The sequence below is a fragment of the Simochromis diagramma genome, unplaced genomic scaffold (assembly GCF_900408965.1).
Source record: "Simochromis diagramma unplaced genomic scaffold, fSimDia1.1 OVJJ01000438.1, whole genome shotgun sequence".
NCBI lineage: Eukaryota > Metazoa > Chordata > Actinopteri > Cichliformes > Cichlidae > Simochromis > Simochromis diagramma.
In genome coordinates this window covers 1,219,221-1,243,809 of record NW_024387263.1, presented here as the reverse complement: position 1 = coordinate 1,243,809, position 24,589 = coordinate 1,219,221, and positions in this window count along the sequence as shown.

Genomic DNA, 24,589 nt, shown 5'->3' with positions numbered 1-24,589 from the left:
CCTCCACTGTGGACACTCACCATCCTCTGAATTGTGTTTTATGAGACTCACAAACAGCAGCTGGAGCATAAAAATGCCAGCAAGTATCTGTTCTGGGTGACTAATTTCTCTTCAGTCAGAATGAAAACAAAAGTTTAAAATCTTCACGTAAACATTTTTTAACATCATGACTACACATTCACTGATCTCTACAGCGAGGGTGGGCGGAGGAAGGTCAGCATGACCCATTGAGCCACATTAAAGACCGCAAAAAGACATAAGCTAAGCTAAAATTAGCCGCTACACGGGAACCAGTTCGAGTCGGCTCATTGTGCAGACCAGTGATGGACGTGTATCGCAAGTCTTTTTCACCGATGCCTAAATGTGTTTGTTTTTCTTATGTTTTTATGTATTTAACTTCATGGACATGCTTTCATCGGTATGTGTGTGTGCGTGTCTCTCTGCATCGTCTGGCTTTTGTAAGTGTGTCCATGTGTGTGGGAGAGGGGGGCTATTTACGCAGCATTACTGTGCTCGTGAGCTGCCAAGTACCTGTCACCTCGACTTCTTCCCTTCTTTGTCTTCTTCTTCTCAATGTGGCCAGCACCTGCAGAAACAGGACACACACACACACACACACTCTCTCGTTTTTATATCTAAGTAAGGACATCTAATTGACATAATTCTTTCCGTCGCTGCTTACCCTAACCATAACCTAACCGTAACCCTGACACCAAAACCATATTTTGAGCCTCAGAAATGCCTTCAAACTCGTGGGGACGGGCATTTCGTTCGTATCTTGGCATGCCATGTCCTCACAAAGATGTCTAAACATGTACACGCACACCTCGCCTACTAAAGATGTGCACAGAATACTGAATTCTTATCTACGTTCAGTGTGACGTGCCGAGATCCAGAGTAGGATTTATTTCATGCAGCTGTCCTTGAGTTTGGGTTCCTTTTACCCTTCGCCTCTTTTAATTAATTTACTTAAATGTGCCACAATGTTCTCAAGGCTTTGAATATGAGTCAGAATATACAAACAATGAAACACGATGAGGCCAGTTGGCTTCCCGGTTGGCCAAATTAAAAGTGTTTTGAACTGGCTGTTTGCAGTTCATGTTTGAAATCTGTCCAAGAACGTACAGACAGCTACAACTTCCTGTGCTAAAAACTTTTGTTGGGGTTCAGTTTTGGGGGAAAACCCACAGACTTAATGTAAAAGATGAGGTACAATGCCCTGATTTCTAAACTCTCCAATCTGAAGGTTCAACATTAGCATTTTGGCTGCCGCCATGGTAGCTTTTGGAGCCATAAATGACCACAGATGACTATGAGGTGCACTCACTTGGTTAGAAGTGGACATTTATAAGCTGTACTTTTGCAACAAATACCAGATAACTCATGGATAAATCCGTGAGACAAGCGCCAGAAACTAAGCCAATAAGAGGCAAAAGCTGCAGTTCCTGTAACATCCAGCAGAGGCTCCAGCATAGAGTGCCCATAGACTCGCATGGCAAAATGTACAACTTCACAGCTGAAAAAAACACGTTCATGGCTTGATACAAAATAGTTAAACATGTAGTAAAATGCCAAACATAAAAGTCAAAGTCTTACTACCTGTGATACAGTAAAAATCACGGACATGGTGCCAAGATATTTCATGACAGTCAGCATTAAGAAGACTTGCCGCACTGTTTACATACAGATTATTTAAAATCACTTCAGGATGCCCGTGTTAGTCTTCATCCATCAAACATCCCGTGAATGCAGAGCTGTACAGCATCCAACTTGGACACCTTGGATGTTGGAGCGCCTCGCCAAGCTGAATTACATACACAAACTCAGACTGCACACACCCACACGCAGTCAGCTTTGGACCGAGCTGGACGCTTCTTTCCCACTCTTACCCTCTTTGTAAACACTGTTACTCCAACGTAAAACCGCCTGGAGCTGGCACGCAGCGATAAACGCAATAAAATCACATAACTATAACAACAAAATAAATATCACCACAGGGTGGCCTGAAAATATTTTGAGAAACTGGTTTTACTGACACAAGAAGGAGAGAGAAGACGTGTTTTAATTTAACTGCTAAAGGAAAAGGTTAGTGAACCCTTCCACGTACATAAGGCTTAAACCATCATCACACAATAGAAAGAGTTCGGTTAATTACGTGTAAAAATTTGACTTTGTCATTTGTTTGCTGAAGAAAATGTGAACATGGAGGACGAGCAGGGAAACTGAAATCAAACGCAGGTGCTTCCAATCGGGGAAAGTGAGTCAGGTGTGAGTCGGCATGCTGATGATTTAAAGGGCCTTAAGGCTGATTTAAGTGTACCATGACACAACAGGAGATGACGACCTGAGAAAAAGAGTTATTCATTGGGCTGGAAAAGGTTTCAGGACCATCCAACTTTGGCTTTGGACCGAATTGATCCACACTCAGACAGATTGAGCATAAATGGAGGAAATTAACCATCATTACCCAACACTGGAGAGGTCCACCGACAAAGATCACTGTGACGTGATAGCCTGGGAGGTCACAAGGGAACCCGTGTTAAAGGCCTTTCTCACAGTGTCGAATGTTGAGTCCGCCATCAGTTCAACTATGAACAGCAATGGTGTGCAGGAAGAGAGCACTGCCCTTCAAAATAAAACTACAGTTTTCTAAAGATCATACGGAGGAGCCTGAAGGTTGTTTGTCAGGACAGATGAGAGTAAAATGTAACTTTGTGGTTTAAATGTGGATTTGGAGAAGATAAAAAGTTGTATTCATCATTAAAACTATATCCGGTCTCAAGGTGGTTCTTTGACAACACAAACACAATGCCTTCTGACACATAGCAACAAATTCTGAGATGTCCATCTTGGTGCATGGATCCCATAGTTCCCAGTCTGCATGTCAAAGTATCCCTGGGCAAGTACACTGTCCACTGGTGTTCTAGTGTGAAAGATAAGTCACTTAAAGCCCACAGAGTAAACTGCGTCCCTTCATCACAGTGTGTAGTATATTGCTGATTTGTGGTAGTAAGCTGTAGGCCTATTACCCATATTGACACTGTTTTGTTTTCTATGTTGTGTCGAACTTTCAGGGTTTTGTGTTTTTTTTTTTTTCCCCCTCAAATCAAAAACAAAGACCTCAACTTTTATTTAATTTGGTTCTTTTTCAGCTGGCAGGGTTTGTGTAAATCTCTGGTCACATTTTTAAAGGAACACAGGAAAAGTCTAAGGGCTCACAAACCTTTTCCTGCAAGCTTATGCTCATAAAGATCAAAAGTCCCATTTTCACCCAGTTTTTATTCTGTCTTTGTGTTTTTCTGTCTGTTATTCCAGTATCACTGATAGTTCTGTGCTGATATCAGCACAGAACTATCAGTGATACTGGAAAATACTTTCAAAATACATTTTGAAAGTTGACCTGGTGATGGCGCTAAATGAAGAAGAAGATTGCTGATGCTGATACATCTATTACTGTAAAGATCCGTGAGCCTGGCAGTGCTGTGATTACTACAGCAGTCATGGCTAAAGTCATTGTCTTTGCCACTTATCTACAGTTTCATTTGAGTTTTCATTTGTCAGATTATTTTGTTTGTTCGCTTGTTTGGGTGTTTGGTTAGTTGTTTGTTTGTTTGGTTGGTTGGTTGGTTGGCTGATTGGTCAATTGGTTAGTTAGTAGTTTGGTTGGTTGGTCGGTTAGTTGGGTGGTTGGTTGGTTGGTTAGTTGTTTGGTTGTTTGTTTGGCTAGTTAGTCAGTTAGTTTGTTGGTTGGTTTGTTCATTTGTTAGTTGTTTGTTTGGCTACTTGGTTGGTTGGCTACTTGGTTGGTTGGTTGGTCGATTGGTTAGTTAGCGGTTGTTTTGGTTGGTTGGTTGGTTGGTTGGTTGGTTAGTTGTTTGTTTGGCTAGTTAGTCAGTTAGTTTGTTGGTTGGTTGTTTGGTTTGTTCATTTGTTAGTTGTTTGTTTGGCTACTTGGTTGGTTGGTTGGTTGGTTGGTTGGTTGGCCACTGCTCATACAAACTGCATGTGTTTACACTGAGCTCTGTTCACGTGTCCTTTGTTGTATTGTATTTCTTTTCTTATTTAGCCAGGAGGTCCTTTCTTGTTGAGACTGTTAAATCCTGGAGCCAGATCATTAAACCCAACTATGTGCTGTCATGTCACCAGGAGGATTTGTTCAGATTTTGTGTTTCATTGAATATTTGGCCAAAGCAGATGAAACGTTTCCCTCCTTTGTTCTGAGTAGGATTACAATTTGTTGTCTCAGCAACAAAATTCCTATTTTCATTATTTTGTGCAGTTTTAATGACAGGAGAAGCAGTATAACTTAAAGGGTATTTCAGGGTCACCTGATTCAGTCCAGCTATAAACTAAAGCAACTGAGAAGATGTGAACTTTGTAAGAGTTCTGCAATGTAATTCAACTCATTGAAATATTGAAGACAAAGGAGTGTTTAAGAAAGAGTTTAAGATTGTGTAAAGTGTGATGAAGACAATCTTACAGATACACAAATCTGTTTTCCTCCAAAGTCCTATCACCAAAATGAGTGCGACTAAAGTTATTTCAGAAGAAATTCTGTTAACATCAGTTACATTTATTATCCAGCAGAACACATGTAATGAAAATTAACCAACACCTTTGAACCTCAATATTCAGCACTGGATAACCCAGATGATGTCAAACCTCCAGCTAGAGAGAAGAACTTGAATAGAAGAAAATAGAAAAAGTTAAAATTAATAAGAGGAATGAAGTGGAGGAGGTTGCTGTCTCCTGGACTCCTGAGGTACCTGACAGACAGGTTGGCTGTAACAACCTGTGCTGAGTTTTCCATATTTATTCCTAGCTAAGCTAGCCATCAGCTTGCTGCAGCTTCATGTTTGATCTACAGACTGAGAGAAGAACGCGTGCTGTCGTCCAACTCAAAGAATCGGAAAAGTGACACGTCGCTCAGACGACTGACGTACGTGACACGGATCATAACCTGCTGAGTCACCGGGAGACTCCTGATCACTGTCTGATTTAAAAAAGGAAAATCACACCTATAATTTTCATTTCTATATTCAGGCTCGTCTGGAGCGTGGGCCGCGGCGTTCCAGCCCTCGGCGTTCCCACAGTTTATTTCCTTCTTTTTCCTTGTTTGAGCAGAGCGCTGAAGCGTGCGGCCAGATCAAAAGGCCGTGTCCAGTGTCCTGAGGTTTCCACAATAAATACAGCTCAGGATTGGACCGCTGCCCTGAAAACACACCTTTTATACACACATACTAAATGCACTCCACCACCACAGTCACTCTCAAAGCTTATATTTAACTAAGGTCGACTACAGGAGGCAGATTTATCGTGTTTTGTGGTTCTTGGAAGAGGAGGTGAGCTGAGTGATTGTCAGGTGATGTGAACGACTTCTCCTCAGGATGTGCAGGCTGTCTCTGTAAGCCCTGATATCTAACAGCACGTCGAGGTTTTACTCTCGGCTGTAATATAAGCCCACGTTTATTAAGATGAGATGACTTGATATCGTATTTTTGGTGATTAGAAGGATGAGAAGTGACAGCACAGAGCAGAATCGCAGATGACGGTTGGAGTTAGCGAGTGCAGATGCTGATGGTGAAGAACAGGATAATCTCTTCACAACCTATTTGGAGCTTTTTGCTTTGCAGTTTTAGATTTTTCTCCACATGCTGATTGGTTTTATTTTTCATTTGCTGGCTACGTCTAGCAACAATAGCTACTTCTTGGGTAAAGCTAGTATAGGATTGAGGTTCTGGTTGAAAATGATGAGATGGGAGGCGGCTCACCTCCTTTCCTGATGTTACAGAGCTGCTCCTTTTGCCATGAATGACATGATGTCTTTGCTGTGCTGCCTTCATGTTTCTGAAGTTTCCAGCCTGGCTGTGGGACATTTCAACGCCATCTTTTCGCTGAGTGCACCGCTCAGCACAGCTGGATTCCCAGAGGATCCAGCTGTTTCACTCAGGCAGACTCATTATCGCCCCCTTCAGGTGGCTGCACAGCTTACAGTGTATGTCAAGTTTTTTTGTTATTCGTAGTTTTTTGCTTTGTGTTTGGTTTTATTCTCACTTGTTTTTAAAATTTCTTATAACTCACTCTTTGTCCCTTTTCTGGTTTTCTGGAAAACGTTGCGCCTGTGCATGAAAAACAGACACATCATCAGAAATATTTCACTGCTGCAGACTGGACTTCTGTAGGAGAAAAACTATGCTGTCTTAAAATTATGACAAGAAAGGTAGAAGTGAAAGGAAGCACTGGAGGTGGAGTGTAAATAACCTGCTCAGGTGCTGTGCTGAAGTATCAATTTTTAGCTTTGCTATTTTAAATCATTCAACTTCCTGCTGAGCCTCATACTTCCATCTGACATAGTTGACTTAGAGGTGTGCATGCCCCGTCAGTCGAGCTGAAATGCTTTGCTAACATCCAAACAATAACTACAATCTTTGAGGTCATTTGTTGTTTGCAGTGTCTCTTTAAATCTTTAAATTTCCTGCTTTTAGTGCACTAATTACCTGATTGAAGCTGATTAAGATGATTATTCAGCAGATAGGGAGGAAGGCGACACTTTCATGGAACAGTGAGGACGGGACAGGATGGATGGTAACAACAACAAGATATTTTCCAGCAGTGAGTACTTTTAATCAATGCATTTTAAAGTTACTCTTTCATTTGAAAAAAACAAAAGCTGACTGTTGGCATCAGATGATGTGACCCCAGGATGCAGTAAACACTGACAAACGATCATTTAGGAAACATAATTCAGTTACAGTCTGTGTTTGTCCGCACAGAAACACACTATAATGTAATATAAGCAGGTTCTGCTGCGGATGCCACTTTCTTATTTCCTCATTGTGTAACTGAACCCTCTGTTCTGGTTCTGGTTCTGCCCACATGGACTCTGTTAGCTGATCATTCACCTCATCGAAGGATTCCATCTCTGCTTTGTGTAACCGAACCGCAGGATTTTCTGCTTTTCAGTTGAAATGTGACTTTTTTTCCGATCGTGTAATTTCATAATGTCTTCCAGCATTTTTATTTCTCAGAGTCCATTTTTCTGAATAAAACTCAGGCTCCTCAAACCAGCAAACACTACGTTGTATAACATTAAAAGATGTTCATCGTTTGGTTTCATTTGTTTAGTTGAATTTATAAAGACCAAAGATAACACAATTTGACATAAAATTGCAGTTTTCCACCAACAAGGAGATTCCCAAAGAGCTGTTAGACAAAACTCTGCATGTTGTGCAGTGAGTCCTTAAAAATATGAGAAAATTGGTCAAGTGGAGCACAAAGAGGAAGTGTCAGGACTAGAAACCTACCTCCAGGAGATGAACAGTATCTGAAAGCCACGTAGTTTAGAAACAGGAAAAAAATTGCAGCAAAGACCTGACGCGGAACCTGAGAGATGATCTGGACGTTCAGCTGATCATCTACTGTTCACTGAAGCTTCATCAGAAATGTTTCAGTGATGGGTGGCTGTCAGGAAGCTGTTCTTAATAAAGAGAAACAAGGAGGAAAGACTGAGGTATGAAAATTACTTAAGAACTGGACTGAGGATCAGTCTGAAAACGGGGCTGATGGAGCGATGGATCCACACCATGGTCAGTATGTACGAGCTGCGAGTCTACAGCCATCTGTCAAACACGGTGGAGGCTCTGTCATGCTTTCGGCTGCAGGTCAGTCAGTGCTTTTGGAGATCTCTGTTGAAATCTTTGTCACGACACCCGGAGAAATATTCCTGAAGATAATCTAAGGAGCTTGGACAGAAAGTTCAGTTCTGAACTGAAGAAGCTTCTCGATGAGGTGACCTGAAACGTCTTCAAGAGATTTAAAGAAGTCCATCGCTTTTCTTTCCAAGCTCCTCAAACTGACTGAGAACCTTCAAATACATATTCATGAAGATGCAGACATTACAGGGAGTTTCCTCAGAGAGTTCAGACTGTGCTGAAGAATAAAGATGGAATTGTACAATTTCTGTTTTTGCCTTCTCTTTGTTCACATGTTTCAGTACATTTCCCATTTCTCTGATAGAATATAATGAAGAGTTACTCAAGACGTTTGCAAAGTGCTGTGCGTCCCAGTCTTCAGACTGGTATCAGGCAGGTGGTTCTAATGTTGTGGCTGACTGGTGTAAACCTACAATATATTTGCGCTTCACTCTCTGGAGGGGTTTGTTTCAAAATTAAAGATTGCCACTAGATATTTCACTTATATTGTTTTTGTGGTGCTAAAATCTTTCACCTCTCTGACATGCCATTAGGGACCATTGTTAGTGCCAGTGTGGGGAACACGATGCCACTTCCTGTATTTCAGCGAGGCGACAGAAACAAGAGAGAATCACTTCTTTGGGGAGCGTTTGCAGCCGTATCAGCTGTCGAATGAACTCTGGTGTCGCTCATAATGGGACCTGGACAGAATAAAAGTATGTTTTGTTAGATTTTATTGCATTTGGCTCTGGCGTGTAACCCGAGCCCGGTGAGTAAATACTGAGTTGTGCCATTTTCAACAATGCATTGCCGCTACCGGCTGAATAACTGCCCAAAGTCCATGTACGCAATTATGTCACTTCCTGCGTAAAATGTGCCCGCGTGGCCCTGAGCCTCACAGTTCAGCTCAGCCAGCGAAATATTGATGAACGTTCTCAACCATTTCCTATGGCGGTAGCAGATCTTTTTTCTGGTGCTTTTAAAAACCCGGGGCGTCAGGAAGGAGCCGAGGGGTGAAAAGTTCAGTGAAGGTCTGCGGTGGCAAACCCACTACATCTGTGGCTCCATTAACCGTGTGCATTTATGTGTGCAGGAGCCTACCGAGCGACTATAACTCAGATTTTAATGCTTAAACCGAATGAACTCGGGCTTGAGGAAACACCAGGAAAGATGGCCGACTGTGGGGAAAAAGGGTTTCCTGGTCGTTATGAATGACTGCGTGTGAGCGTAAGTCCACCGACCTGTCTCAGGTGAACCAAGACAAACTTCTATTTACAGCGAGATTAGATGATTTATGAGAGGGGGTGGAAGGGCAGAAATGACTCGAGTATCCACACCTCCAACTGCAGCACAGGTACAACGCAGAGCTCAGTCACACACAGCATCTGCAGTGACCTTCTGTCACTCCCAAGGCTGCACTTCCACCTTCTACTCAAATAACGTTCCTCGGGCTGCCTGTTATGGTTGGCCTTTACACACAAACATCAAATAATAGGAAATGCACCGACTGTACACTGCAGCACTGTGTGGCTGCCATGGCGACAAACATTTCTTGTTTTTACAAGATTATTTTCATAATTATGGCGAGCACTCAATAAGAACTTTATTGAGAACACCTGCTCGTTCATGAGATTATCCAGTCGGCCAATCGTGTGTCAGCAGTGAGGCAGCAGCTCCTGCAGGTCAAACGCTTCGGTTAATGTTTCCTTCAAACATCCGATTGGACAGAAGAGATGATCTCACCGAGTTTGACGGTGCTTTCTAAAACTGTCGATCTAGATTGTTTTCCACAACAGCCATAAAAACCTGAGATAATGACAGAGGTCAGAAGGGAATGACCTCACCGGCTGGAGCAGAGAAACATGTCCGCTGAGCTCCGACAACCAAACAGGATGTGGGGTTTCACTCCGCAGCCACGAACACAAATCACCGACAGGCTCAGTCGAAAGCTGTAAAATCGTAGCCGAGTCTGCCCGTGTGAGCCGTCCTGTGGGGTTTCAGGATTTCTCCTGATGAGCAGCCGCGATGAAGCTCAGCTGCAAACAGAACCGACCGTTCGATGCATCACATTCAGCAGCACATGTGAGTGACGAATGTTGAGGATCCTAGTAAGGACCCGGGACACTCGGCCTGCTTTTGATGAGTTTTTCCTTTTATTTAAAAAGGGTTTGGTTTCAGTTGTGTCCCCACTGCTCCCCCCAGGGCCCGGCATCACTAACAAAGCCAGAGCATGATTACTGGATGGGTTTCAGCCTCCCTGGCACTGCCCCTCGAGCCTGCTGGACCACCGCTCCCCTGCAGCAGAGCCGCAGGCCACACCTCCACCACAAATGTGTTTATCATCGAATCTATTTCTAATTTCTGCTAATATAACAAAGTCGTGTTCGGGTCAAATCTGCCTCTGACCCCCTGAACAACCCACTGAACTGAATTTGGTGGTGAAAAATGTTTCTTATCTTAGTTTAAGAGCTGTTAAAACTAACTGTGACTGGAACACTAAAGTAAGGGAGGTGGGGGTGTGCACAACAGGAGGGTTAAAAATGAATCAGTTACGTGTGTAAGCACCAAGACGTTCGCTTTGATTGTGCTTAATTTCACTCTCGTATTTTTACAAACTTTTCATTTTTTCACCCGAATCATGTATTTCATCTGTTCCTCTGATAATGTCTCTGACTGAAGAAGGAAACTTTGACAGAGGAAGAAAGCAACGATGAGCCAAACGTCCCCTTTTATGTCAGCAGAAAGCCTGAGCTGTGATGTTTTGTCAAGCCAGCTAAAGCCAAAAAAGCCTGACTATGTTGAACCTCCTGTTCGCTTCCTTACCCACACGGCTCGTGATCGAGTCATGACCCAAACCCACCTCTCCTGCAGGCACATTAATCAGAAAGCGTGAATTTAGGTGACATCATCATGAATTGTGAAAATTCAGTGTTGATGCTGCGTTTCGTGAGAGAATTTGACTCTTTGTTAACAGAAGCCGATAAGCTCAGTTTAGGCTCTGAGGTACTGATCTGGACGTCCTCATCAGCTTCACTCATCACAGCACTTTTACACCAGCAGTGTGTCTGGAGCAGAGTGGAGCAGTGTGCCGGCGAGTTCTGCTTTACAGATGAACAAAGCCGCTGTGATACGAGCACACACAAACCTTTGAAACCTTGCATTTTCTGTGGGTTTAGCACTTCCCCTTATTAGTACGATTTCAGTCTCCGTGAATGAAGCAAAGACTCTGGTCGTCTCCTGCACTCTGAGCACAGAGCGCGTTTCCTGGCGAGACGCCGTCAGTCGTTTAGCGGTTCTGTTTGTCCTCTCCGTGATGAACCCTGAACTTTTCAGAGCGCAGCGGCGACCCTGCAGCTCAAACACTGAGGTCACATGGCTGTTATTATGAAGGTGGCCCTCGGCCCACACATCAGGGGGTAACTGTTAAAGTGCTGAAAAAGTGTGTTTTTATCTGTTCATCTGAACGTTGGCTGCAGCCGCTGTTCCTCAGAGCTTTGCCCCAACAAAGAGCACTTTATCCCCTCCCGTCGACAGCCTTCCCTTTTTGTTACCCCCACCGCTGCAGCATAATGTCGTATTGTCGAGTTTAGACCGCCAATATCATGCTCAGATTTTCAGGAATTTAAAGGAAAGGTGAATTCAGTGTTGCACCTGCTCCCACTCAGGGCTTCTATAAACTGGATTTTGATATTTAGAGATATTATTTTCCTCAACTCGTTCCATGTGTTTTCCCAACAAAGCCTACATTGTTCTTCCCCAGTAACTACCCTTTTCTGTCTGTGCTGCATAATATCACATTGTTGTCAGGTTAAAATGCCACAAATAAAAAACAGTGCAGTCAGCTGCAGGAAAAACACACGGGCCTGCACGTGGCATGAAAATGGTGACAGTTTGTTATTCTGCAGAGCTGCAAATTGCACTTAAGACTGACTGGCACAACAAACGGCTTTATTCGTGCGGCACGTTAAAGCGATCCAAAGTGCTTTGCTGGTAAAACTGATAAAGACTCACTTTACAGTTAAACAGTGAAAATGAATCAAACTACAGTGGCACATTAAAACGCAGACATGGCAAATTAAAAGAAAGAAAAAGCATTTGTATGGTGGGAGTTGCAGGCAAAGCCTCATTGACTGGCAGGTGGAGCTGATAGCTGCCTGGTGGGCTTCATCTCCGCTATATCGGACCTCTGGAACATTTTTGAGGTGTTGCTGTTTTTTGGGAGATCTTACTGAAATTGTCCTGCACGATATATGGGCAAGCCATAATGCAATGCATCATGAGGGATTCCTATGTGTTAATAGACCTCTGTGCATTGAATCATACCTGTTATTAACCTCTGTCTCTCTTCCACAGCATGTCTTTATCCTGTCTTCCTTCTCTCACCCCAACCAATCACAGCAGATGGCCCCGCCCCTCCCTGAGCCTAGTTCTGCTGGAGGTTTCTTCCTGTTAAAAGGGAGTTTTTCCTTCCCACTGTCGCCAAAGTGCTTGCTCATAGGGGGTCATATGATTGTTGGGTTTTTCTCTGTATGTATTATAGTAGGATCTACTGTACAATATAAAGCACCTTGAAGTGACTGTCGTTGTGATTTGGCGCTGTATAAATAAAACTGAATTGAATTGAATTGCTGTGCAATTAACTGTACTACCAGACTGTCCAATAAGTTTGTGCTCCAATGACACTAAACAAGAAAAACATCAGTTTAGTGTATGACTGACTCAGCAAGCCTGTGGCGCTCTACTAGAGAGACAACTCCACTTCCAAAGGGCTCTTGGTGTTCCTCTATAAACTCCTATTGAGACTCGATGTTTCATTTACAAGAGAGACCTGTTTCAGAGAGAAAACAAATGTCGTGATGTTGTCATGATTCTCTCTAACGAAAAGTGGATCCTTAACATACCAGTAAAATGCCCTTCGCAGCATAAAAGAAGGTGCTTTTAATAAACAGCAACTTTGTCTAATAACTGTTTAAGGTGAAACCTTTGTTTTATCTGGGTCTGTCCTGCAGGACCATCACAGTTCTTAGAACATTGTTAGCGAAGCAGCACTGGTTTATCCATCAAAACTACAAAAATGTACCAAAACACTCTGAAATGAACCTACTTCTGAGAAGCTGGTGCAGATGGAATGAAGCAGCATAATGTAATTCATCGTGCACATAGCCATGATCAGTATCATCGATGTGTTGTTGGTGAACCCAGTGAAGGTGGAGATCCCATGGCATTTATAACACCCTTTTTTCTGAGACTGCCCCAAAGTCTAACAAAAAAACAGGGGGTGGAGAACATCCACCCATCCATACCTTTATTTCCATTTATCCAGTCCAGGGACATGCCTGGGCTGGAGTCTATCCCAGCTGTCACACACTGAGAGGTGGGATACACTTAGGCAGGTCAGTCTACGACTGTCTGTCATATGGCCAAACCAACACTCACACCTACGACCAATTCAGAATCACCATTAACCCCACTGAGTGCATGTCCTCGGACTGTGAGAGGAAGCCAGAGTACCCGGAGAGAACCCACACAGAAAGGATGTTATTGCTAAGCACCACATTACTGTGGGCGCCACGACGGGGCGATCGTGGCTCAAGAGTTGGGAGGTCACCTTGTAATCGGAAGGTTGCCGGTTCGAGCCCCGGCTTGGACAGTCTCGGTCGTTGTGTCCTTGGGCGAGACGCTTCACCCGTTGCCTACTGGTGGTGGTCAGAGGGCCCGGTGGCGCCAGTGTCCGGCAGCCTCGCCTCTGTCAGTGCGCCCCAGGGCAGCTGTGGCTACAATGTAGATGGGTGGATGACTGGTTGTGTAAAGCGCTTTGGGGTCTAGACTAGAAAAGCGCTATACAAATACAGGCCATTTACCATCACTTATGGTGAGTCTTGTGGAACACTTTGGGTTCCACACATATTGACCTTTGACTGATTGCCTGAACCAGAGTTCCTTTATTTCTAGGCATGCTAAGGATATTGAAATTAAAAAAAGAATGTACACAAAATAACGCAAATTAGCAAATAGAAATATCTCAGAATTGTTCTTAACTTGTCATAAGGAAACCACAACACTACATCATGACATAACTGACCGCTGGTGGCTATTAGAGGACGAGTCAAAGCTGGCCTTGGACGGGGAACCACAGCTGGTACTTGTCTTAGAGCACTTTGGTCTGAAAGTGGCTTCAGGTCTGTCGCCCATCTGTAGATGAGAGAGAATACATACAATTGAAACCTGCCATCATTAATACAAATGTATGGGAGGAGTTGGTTATGGCTACACATCTATTACCCTTTTTTTAAACTTCCTGCAGAGCGCCAGACGTTCATCCATTCTTCACTAAAGATTTCTCACTGACTGACCTGCTCTCACCTGTGCAGCATGGTTCTTTGTTTCTATGCACACAATCCTGCTGACATGACCCTGGAAACATTCAGGCACGTAAAGGCAATTTTTGTTACTGAACTGAAGTTTTCAGAATAGCTCGTCGTATCAATTGCGAGCCACGATGTGCTTTGTTTTAATGCCAGCAGTTAGCTTTCCACAGCGTGTGCATCACTGTGGACTCAAACGACAGACTTTCCAGTATTAAATGGCTGTTGAGTCTTACGCTAAATTTATCTAAAGTGTAATAATGTCTGTGACTCGATAAATAAGTTGTACGTCTAAGAGCTCAGGAATGTTCATAATGGGGCATTTTACCTGATTGTTGCTAAACCACCTGCCAAACATACGTCGTCATCACTGCTACCTGCCAAACTACTACACACACATTCACAACACCCGCTACGATCTTGCAGACAGATGTTCAGATCTGGGTTTCAGGACCATTCCCAGGGGGACCTCCGCCTCCTTGCACCTGCTTGCGAACACACTGAGCTTCCAGGTCATCAATCATCACCAGCCAACGTCTGCCCGCAACATGGAAATGAAGCCAAAACCACCAGGAGAGTGCAGAGAGGTATCAATACCAAAAAAACTCGGTCACTTGTACGATGAAAAAGAATCCACACAACAAATCATCCAGAGAAAGGTGAACATTCGATATCATCTCATCTGGAAATGTTAAACTCACACCGTGGATATGCAGAACATCGCTGGTGCTCATCTAAAGAGCATCAGAACTACTGTTGACCACACGAGAATAAAAATACAATAATACAATATACGATAAATACAACAAAATACAACAAAATAAAACTAGTACCGGTACCAAAAAAAATAAGATTTATTCATAACACACGTGAAAAGACCCAGGAAAACCGAGTTAACAATAAAAACGATAACAAAATAACGCTGAAAACCGATAAAAACCCTGAAACCATACATTTCACACCTGAGCCTCAACTCTCGCGGCCCGGTACCAAACAACTCACGGACCGGTACCGGTCCGAGCCCCGGGGGTTGGGGACCGCTGCTTTAGAGGATACACTGTGCACAACTTTGGAGCTTTGGTGTGCTTTGTGTACAAAATCATTGAAAGCTGTTAGTTTAGCAGGAAATTAGTCAGCAGATGATCTGCTAGCTAGCTGAAAGAAAAAGAGGATTGTGAAGTCAGAAATCTCTGGCCAGTGTTACTTTTATTTATTTCTTCATTTTTAAATTGCTCCATGTTGCTTGTGGCATGAAGTGAGCATTCATGTGTTTGGTGTGTCAGTCAGAGAGCATGCTGACGCCCTCGAAGATTGAACCTGTGATGTTTTGATGAAGAGGCCTTCTCTCTAACCTGCTGCCAGGTTACATAAAAGCCCGGCCAACACATAACCGCTGTCTTTGTTCAGAGGTGATGGAGCTACAGGAGCCTCGAGGTGTTTACTGGAGGCAGCAGCTGCACGAGAAAGACGCTCTTTCAGCCAGAGGCCAAGAGAGGGAGAACAGGGGAGAGGCGACTGGCCGGGTGAGGACATAGCAGACAGACGAGGGAGAGAGATAAAGAAGAAAGAGGCAGGAGGAGAATACAAAGAAAGCAAATAACAAAGGGTTACTGCCATTTTATTTATTGACTTAACCAGGAAAACCCAGAAAGGAGAAACATTTCGTCACTCATCCAAGTGACTTCTTCAGTCTCAGCTGACTGCAGGTTTCCTCGACCTTATAACAGGACATTTGCATATTGACTGACACTAGCACCACCGGCTAACAACGGGCCGTGAGGTCAGTTTCATGATCACTATATGGAAATTGCCATGACCAATTGATCAATGGCCATGAGCACCCAAGTAGTGGTTACAGGAGTACGATACAGTTAGAACAGGGCAAAGCTACTGACCAGACCTCACACCACAGGCTACACCCAGGGGGAGTTACACCAAGTCTGTACGGCTTAAGATACATGAACAGGATGTACCTTCAAGACCAGCTGTCTGCATGATCAACTTGGTCACCTATAACATCTCAAAGTTTCTGGCTTTGATCCTCAACCGGTCCATAGTCATTGATCAGTCTGATTCTGATGAGACTGAAGAAGTCACTTGCATGATGTCATGTGTGGCTGTGGCAGGCAGGAAGTGGACCCAAATGCAGGACTCAAACACGAACAGGTAAATTTAGAATGGCAGCTTTATTCACTGGAAAAAAATCTTTCATAAAAATAAACTCACACAAAACAAACCAAAACCCTGAGTAAGAAACACAGAACAAAACACAAGGAAACTAGCAGTGCGGAACTAAAATAGAAACACGGGGAAGGCAACAATAACAGAAACCTAAATCCTAGGAGCTAAGAATGAACACAACTGAAAACCACAAATAAACCCACAAACACAAAACACTGGGTCAGACCCATGACCGTGACAGATGAGTGACTGAAAACACTACGTCCAGATAAACAGAATCAGCTGCATGCATCAAGACATTTTAACCAGGAAAGTAAAACAAGGTTTAGATTCTGGTCTGATAAACACCCACAAAACCCACATAACCAAGTTACAGAGAAATGCAGTGAAGTTAGAGTTACCTTAAACTGTGTCAGTGCTTCCTTTTTATAAGACAGTTTGAGCTTTTATGAAACCATTAAACGCTGTTAAAAAAGAAAACCAAGGAAAGATTCATAGCATTATGAAGGACATAAAAAAAATGTTGGAAACACAAACCTGTGTCTACCAAAATAAAAGTTTCCACTTATTCTGGATAGGATTTAAAGGGATGTAAATAATCAGTTTCTCATAAATGTACTCCAGATGTCTGATAATAAGCTATGCTGTAGTTGAGGGGTGCAGTTCCTCTTTTGTCCACTTGAGGCTCCAGCATATAGACTCCCATTTTAAAATGTTGACCTTTACTGCAGACATAAACCAATCAGACTTATAAGTTGACCGTTACTGCAGACATAAAGACCAATGCAACTTAGGTCAAGTGCTTTGCAATCACTTCTCCATCCTCCTTTGCAATTACCCAAGTCTTCAGAGGTGTCTCGTTAGACCTCTGAGAATGGTTTACCTTGAAACAAACAACTGTCACTCTAACGAAGTCCTAAGGATTTGGCATGTTTGTTGACGTTAAAGCCGCTAACGCTAACTGTTAGCGTGTTTAAGATAAAGCAATATAAGAACAAACACTCACCCTTGCAAACACCAAACTGTATCCATCACGGAGACGTTTTGTTCCAAGGTTGTGGACCCACCCGCTGACAAAAAAATTGTACGCCTCCAGACTCTTGAAAGCTTTCATTTGCTGCCTAGTGTAGTAAGAAGTCTGGAGGACCAAGTAGTTGGTGATATCCACAGCGTCGATAGTAGGCAAATCCTTTACTTCTGTGGTGTATTCGGACATTTTCAAAGAATACGGATCACGTCCGATATATTTTTTAACTATCTGTTTATATCTCTCCCGAGAAACGGGGTCTAAAGTTGCATTTACAGATTCACGTTAAATTTACAGATCACTTTAAAGACAATGATAAAAGTTAAAAATAAATAATATAAATAGTAAAACATGAATGAAATAGACAATAAAATATCCATTTAAATAAAATTAAGATGACTAAAGTGACCACAAGCTGACTCTGGTACTACTCCAGAAAAGCCTGTAAACACATTTACAACTGTTTTGATTGCTCTGGATCATCCACTGTGCAAACTGTACAGAGAGGTGATTACAAAAAAGAAACTTCATCTATCTGAATGCTGAAACTCTGTGCAGACAGGTGTCCTGGCACAGGTGGGGTAATCTCGAGTCACTGACAACTCAAAGAGATACAAAATTACTAAATGTTTCCATAGTTAAGGTATCGAGTGAGCCAACCATGTGATCTGGTGATGCATCCTTCAACAAATGACAGAATTTTTGTCTGTTGTCCTTTCATTTCATTTGGTGTAATAATTGCAACAACACCAGAAGCTTGCCCTGATCACCATTACATGTGCACACAGATAGTCACAGTGCACCATATCAGTCTGTGTGAATCCACTCAGAATTAAGTGAAGAAGTACACAGTATTCTTTGGAGATTTAATCACATCAGCAGACTTTGTCTTGGTGCCACAAACTTTCAAAGCAGACATATGCTGCTCAGCAGCACTTACAGCCACTCTTCTTTCCTTCTTATTAAAATGCTGATGAGCCCTCGTTCTCCTTTTCAGAAATGTTGGATCCCCTTCTCTCAGTTTCGAAACACTCTGTTATTGATTCCTACTGAATATGACCTCTTGACTTTTAACCAAACAAAATACAGGCATTTGTTTCCAATGAAAACACGAGCGGAACAATTTGAAACAGAGGCATTCTTTGGTTTTAGGAGTACAATGAAATGAGCTCGTTCCCTTCAGTTCCCACAGAAAGGGCTCTGTTTGCCTCCTCGGTAACATGTCGGTAGCACAGAGAACAGAACAGAAGAACAGCAGGACACTGGACATTTAACAAGAACTCAGCTTTTAATTTTCCTTGGCAACAATAACAGAGTGAGTTGGGTTTTTTAACCTTTGTCTGCAGCGTTGTTTCATTTATTTATAACTTTATGTAAAAGCTGGATATGTCACAATGCCTTCACACTGGCAGATTATTACACCAGATGGACTTCCTGACACAAACACCAGGGGTTTAATTTTTTTCTTACACTCAAACCGGGGATCTTTTGCTTGATAGTGAAATATGTCAGCACTATGGAGCTACAAGGCCACAAAACAAAAGAAAAGAAAAACCTTGAGCAAAATGGGATTTTAGTAGAAAGTGAAAAGGAGAATCATCTGCACAAAAGAAGGATTGGGCCTAGAATGGAGCCCTGAGGAACCTGACGAAAGCAGAGTTTTAGAGGACGAAAAGCTGCCTGTTAAAAATGACTTAATTTGCTAAAGTACAGTTCCTTAAATTCTGTCAACACGCTCCAGCCAATAGACAAAGATATCATAATCTACAGTATGAAAGGAACTAACTAACAGATCATGTTTCCTCTCTTGTTAAATCCCTGATAGGCCCCTCATAGCATCATATGATCCTCGTGGTTTTACTGACCTTCACTTGCTTCCAGTTTATTTCAGAATTAATTTTAAAATCTGATCAATGACCTATAAAGTACGACATGGCCAGGCGCTGCCTCTGTAGCTGTCTTATTCTAGCGTTCAGTCCCTCCGATCTTCTCCCACCCCTCCGAGGTGATTACGCTTTGAGACTGTAGCTCCTTCAGGTCGGCTCAATCTGTTGTTTGTTTGAAACAGCTGCTTAAAACTCATTTTTATAGGTTAGCTACTTTTAACCATTATTCTTAGGACAACATGAAAGTAATAAATGCATAAACTTGTTTTTCTGCATCACTCTGAGACAAGATTTTTTAAAATTTTAGAGATGTTACACAAATGAAAGGAAACAGTCCTAAATATTAGTTTAATATGTGTATTGAAGGACACATTCTAGCTGAAAGTGACTCTAAGATTTCTCACAGCATTACTGGAGGTCAAAGCAATCCCATCCACAGTAAGTGAGGAATAGTGTTACTAAGATTTTTATGGCCGAGTACAATAAACTCAGGTTTATCTGAATTTAGAAGCAGGAAATTAGAGGCCATCCGGGTCTTTATGTCCTACAGTTAATCGGTGTGATCATCTGTCTTTGTAGATAAAGCTGGGTATCGCCGGCATAACAATGAAAAATGTGCTGAGGCTTCTAATGATGCTGTCTGAGAAAATCATGTATGACGATAACAAAACTGGTCCTAGTACGAAACCCTGTGGAACTCCATAATTAAACTTCGTGTGTGAACAGGAGTCAAACCCACCATTCAAAAACATATTATGCTTAAAAGTATCAAATGCTCCACTGAGATGGTGCCTTAATTTAACATGTCTAATGTTGTAGGGTCGTTAGCTTACAGCCTAAACTGCTCTGAGTTTGTTCTGAATTGGGGCACATAAAAGTTTAAACTTTCAGGAGGGGTATTTACTGAAATTTGATGTTATAGAGCCAAATGTGAACAGTTTTTAAAGTTTGTGTTAACCACAGATTTGATTTGATTTTACCACAGATTAGGCATCTAATCAAAACTCAATTAAAAAAAACAACAACACAGATTTGAGGAAATAGAAAGTCAAAAATAATCACCCATCTGGTATTCATTACTGCAACATTTATTATCCAAGTCATACTTAAGTGCAGCACTAAATATACCAAGTTATAATCTGTTTAATGCTGTCAGAGGTCAGAGCTGGGTTACAAAAGCTGTTTTTCATCCTTGTAATGCAAAAAGGATTTCAATAATCAGATTAAAATGAATGAAATGAAAACAGCAGAAATGTGAAGTCTAAATATGACTTCGTCTGGATGGAAGCTGAAGTCAACAAAGAGCAGTTTGGTTTCAAATCTGTTTGGTTACTTTGACAGAAACTAATCTGAGAAGCATCTGCAGGAACTCAAAGAGAATAATATGTGATTAGTAGGTTTTCCATCGATTGACACTCTTCCTGTGGGATTCAGGATCATTCCACTGTTTTCCTCTCATCCGACTGATGGTGTTTGGCAGTGAAACACAAATGAGTAATTTGGCTTTCTGTGGCAAACTTCCGCACATTTTAACCATGACTAAATGAATGGCCTCATTGGGTCAGCAGTTATGTGTTTTAACGTTGGAGCAAAAAGTTCAAACTTGCCTCAGACTCTAATCTGAAGCGGAGTCATAACAAGGTGGGATTGAAGTCGTAGCAGCTTTTGATTCGGGTTGATTCATACGACCGCTCTCTGCCACAGCGGCAGCAGGGAGGAGGTCCAGCTGGTGGTGGTAGTCGATGTCACGGGATCCACAAGATGACGCAAACCTTCCTCTGAAATTCTCCTCCATCCTTTCAGCTTCTTTGCATATCGATGCAAGATGCAGGGTTTTGTCTTGCTTTGACTTTTGAGCTGTTTAATATTATTGAAGTATTTGAGTTCTGCTTTCTGTCCTTTGCTGTTTTACTGTTTGAGGTTTTTCTTTTACTTCTGTAATATTATTGATTTGCATTTTTTCCCCAGTTGTATCCATGTGTTTATCCCATCGTCCCTCTGTGTTTTGCCTCAAGTTGTTCATAGATGTTTAATATCTGAGCCGTTTGAAGTGGTCCATGTATCTGACCAGGATGTCTTCTAGAAAACTGCCGGGTGATGTGTCAGGTGTATTTCACCAGGCGGGGGTCTCGGGGCAAACCCAGAACACACTTGCAAGATTATGTCTCTCAGCTGGATTATGTCTCCAAGATGTCCCACTCCCCATCCACGGAGTGGGACATCTAAGCATCTCTGCTGAGACTGCTGCCTGCAAACTGGATGGCAAAAACAGATTTCAGCCGCCGACCGTTTGTTTTACACAATTTACACGAACAGCCTAGATTCATATTCAGGGGACAGGGTGTGAGACACACGGCCATCCAAGACAGTAAATTCTCCAAATGCTGCATTTTCATGAATTATCTGTCCCCAGTCACTAAAGCAGAAAGTGTGAACTATGTTTAAAAAGTTGGTGTATCCCATTCCTTATCAGAGTCAGAATCGTGTTTATTGGCCAAGTATATGTGCAGACACATACAAGGAAGACACACACACACACACACACACACACACACACACACACGTGTCTATATATACATTACACATGCATACACAAAGCTGTGTAAACCATCTATAAATAACTAATCTAAACTTATAAACATAAAATACAGAAGTGAGGTGGAATGAATATTACAGAATGAACATGAGGTGCAGTTGCAGTCTAGCTCCCACTGCCAGACTGCAACTGCACCTCATGTTCATTCTGTAATATTCATTCCACCTCATTTATCTGACAGCTGTTTAAGTCTGATCTTTGGCCCAAAACATGAAGCTTAAAAAATAATTAACTCTGTCCAGGTGAGGAGTGATTGATGGCCAAAACTAGCCCAAGTAGGCTACGCAGGCTGTTGAGATCAAAGTCATATACTGTTGCCTTTCCCACTATGAACGCAGCTGAACTGGTCCACATTCACACGTACGCACAAACCAGAGTCAAATCAGGCAACCGACCTGGGCGAGTGTGCCACTCGTTCTGAAAACCAAGCTTCAACATAAACCAGACCCGTCTGAGCAGCTCTTCAAGTGTTTGGTTTGGAGCATCTAAATGTCATCTGTCATGTGCAACACTTTGGATATGTTCATGTAAATATATACAAAGATATCAGTTTCATTTAGCAAGGCTTTCCTTTTTTTTCTTCTCCAATTTGTGCTTCTGAGCTTTTTTCTCATGATATTTTCAAATGGCAAAAACAGATTTCGGCCGCCGACCGCTGACTCGTGTATGTCTTTCTGTCGTCTGTGCAGCAAAAACACAACGAGCTCTCCAGGCAGCCGAGCGGGGACTGCAACGCCTTTGACACCTCATCAGGAGAAGCTTCTGATTTCACAGGAGTTTCATCTGAAGAGTTCAAACTGCCACAGCGTCTCTAACCCGCAGAGACCTCTGCAGAGTCCCGGGTTTGTTCCGGCTGTAAAGATTCATTATTACATGAGAATCTATGAGGATCAACTCGCTTTTTGAACTTTCCGCTTCATTTTTCAGCTCCACAGGTTGACCTTTCGGGGTTACTCCCGTGAGCTGACCTTTAAATTTTAGACTATGAACGTCTCTGGATGACAAAGAGACACAACACAACCACTGAGAGATACTGAGAGTGTCCCTGCCATGACCGGCTCCCGGCACTCCACTCTAAAATAAAATCCCCAAACCAAAAAACGGTCAAAAAGTCACTCATTAAATGTAAAAAAATGCAGTCCGAGTGACGCCTCATCAGCGAGCCTGTTATGTCAACACTCTGCTGTGAGAATGGCCTTTTTATCCTGCGCTGGCCTGCTGCACAGTTTCCCAAATGCCCCAGCGCCCCGCGACCCCGCTGAGCTGCCGTACGGCAGCAGCTCGCCGTTGATGTGAGGAGCTTTTGGGAAGCCGAGCGGAGAGCGGGTTCATATGAGCCAAGTGCTGACAGCTTGAGAGGCTCACGCAGGCTCGTTATAAACCGTGGGCGTTTGTATCCAGCTTCAATAAAACGCTGTGAGCATATCACGTCTCCGTGATTCGGCCTGGATTTCCGACTTGGTAAACTTTTCTCGGCTTCATTTGTTTGGCGTCACTGCTGTGAGGTTCCCCGTTAGTGAAGAGGCCGCCTGGTACAACTGTGACTGAAATGGTCGCAGTATTGTTGTGACTCGTTTTAGGCCTTTTTACGAGGCTGTTATTCCAGACGCTTGTTTTCATTTATTTAGGGTTTTTTTTAGATGGTTAGAAGAGGGGCTCCACCACTGACCACAGGCAGAAGCTGAGTGCAAAGAGACATCTGCTCATAGTCCTTCTGTGTCTGCTTCAGCGTGGGGGCCTTTCTCAGGTCTGTGCCCGGGGGCCCACATAACCACCAAATATTTTCTCACACATGATGATGATGCTGATGATGGTTAAACCAGAGCAGCTCTGAGTGGATCCAAGAACAAGAAGAGCCGTGAGTCTCCTAACATCACCACGCTGTCGTCTGGGCCGTTTTATGTGCAGATTAGCTGTAACGTGTCCATCGGAGAGCTTTGGACGTGGGTTTTCTTTCTTTTGGAAAGAAGTGCTTCGAGCAGTTACACGAGTCAATCAGGCCCAGTCTGCACATGCAACAAACACAGGTTACTTTTAAAATGTATTCCACTACAGATTACAGATTACATGCCCCAAAATGTATTTTGTAACGTATTCTGTTACGTTACTCAATGAGAGTAACGTATTCTGAATACTTTGAGTTGAAAGGCTGCTGCAACAGAACTTATTGTTTCAGAGGAAAACACGAACACAGCGTACAGTCTGGGCTCGTCAGGCTCTCTGTTTGGCTGCTGTGGTTATTATTATATTTACATGCTTCCAGCTCCCGTTTCCGCTCGGTGACAGCTCGTACATTCTTTGGGGCGATGCCTGTAACACTCTGCCTATTGCCTTCATATTAAATCATTTTTTGAACAAGAATTTTAAAAAATATTTCTTCACATCACTATTCGGGGCACAAGTAGAGGAGACATGGGCCATGAGATTGAGACACAGACATCAGAGCCTCTTAATGTGTGTTTTGTTTGGGTTTCCACCAGCCTGGAATTACCAAAAACAGAGAGGACACAGCCGAACGTATAAAACAGGAAAAGACCGCCGTGTAATCCATTTATTCCAACAAAGTAACTGTATTCTGAATACCACCTTTTTAAACGGTAACTGTAATGGAATACAGTTACTCATATTTTGTATTTTAAGTACGTAACACCAGTACATGTACTCCGTTACTCCCCAACACTGGTTTTGACCTTTTAAATGTGCATTTAAATCTTTGTACATGTGGACAAAAAAAGCAGACGTTGTCATGTAGTGTCAAGCGTGTGCACCTTTATTGTCCGTTATGATGCCAGACTGCAGTGTTGTTGTATGGATATTGATATTTTTCAAAACCAATGCAAGAA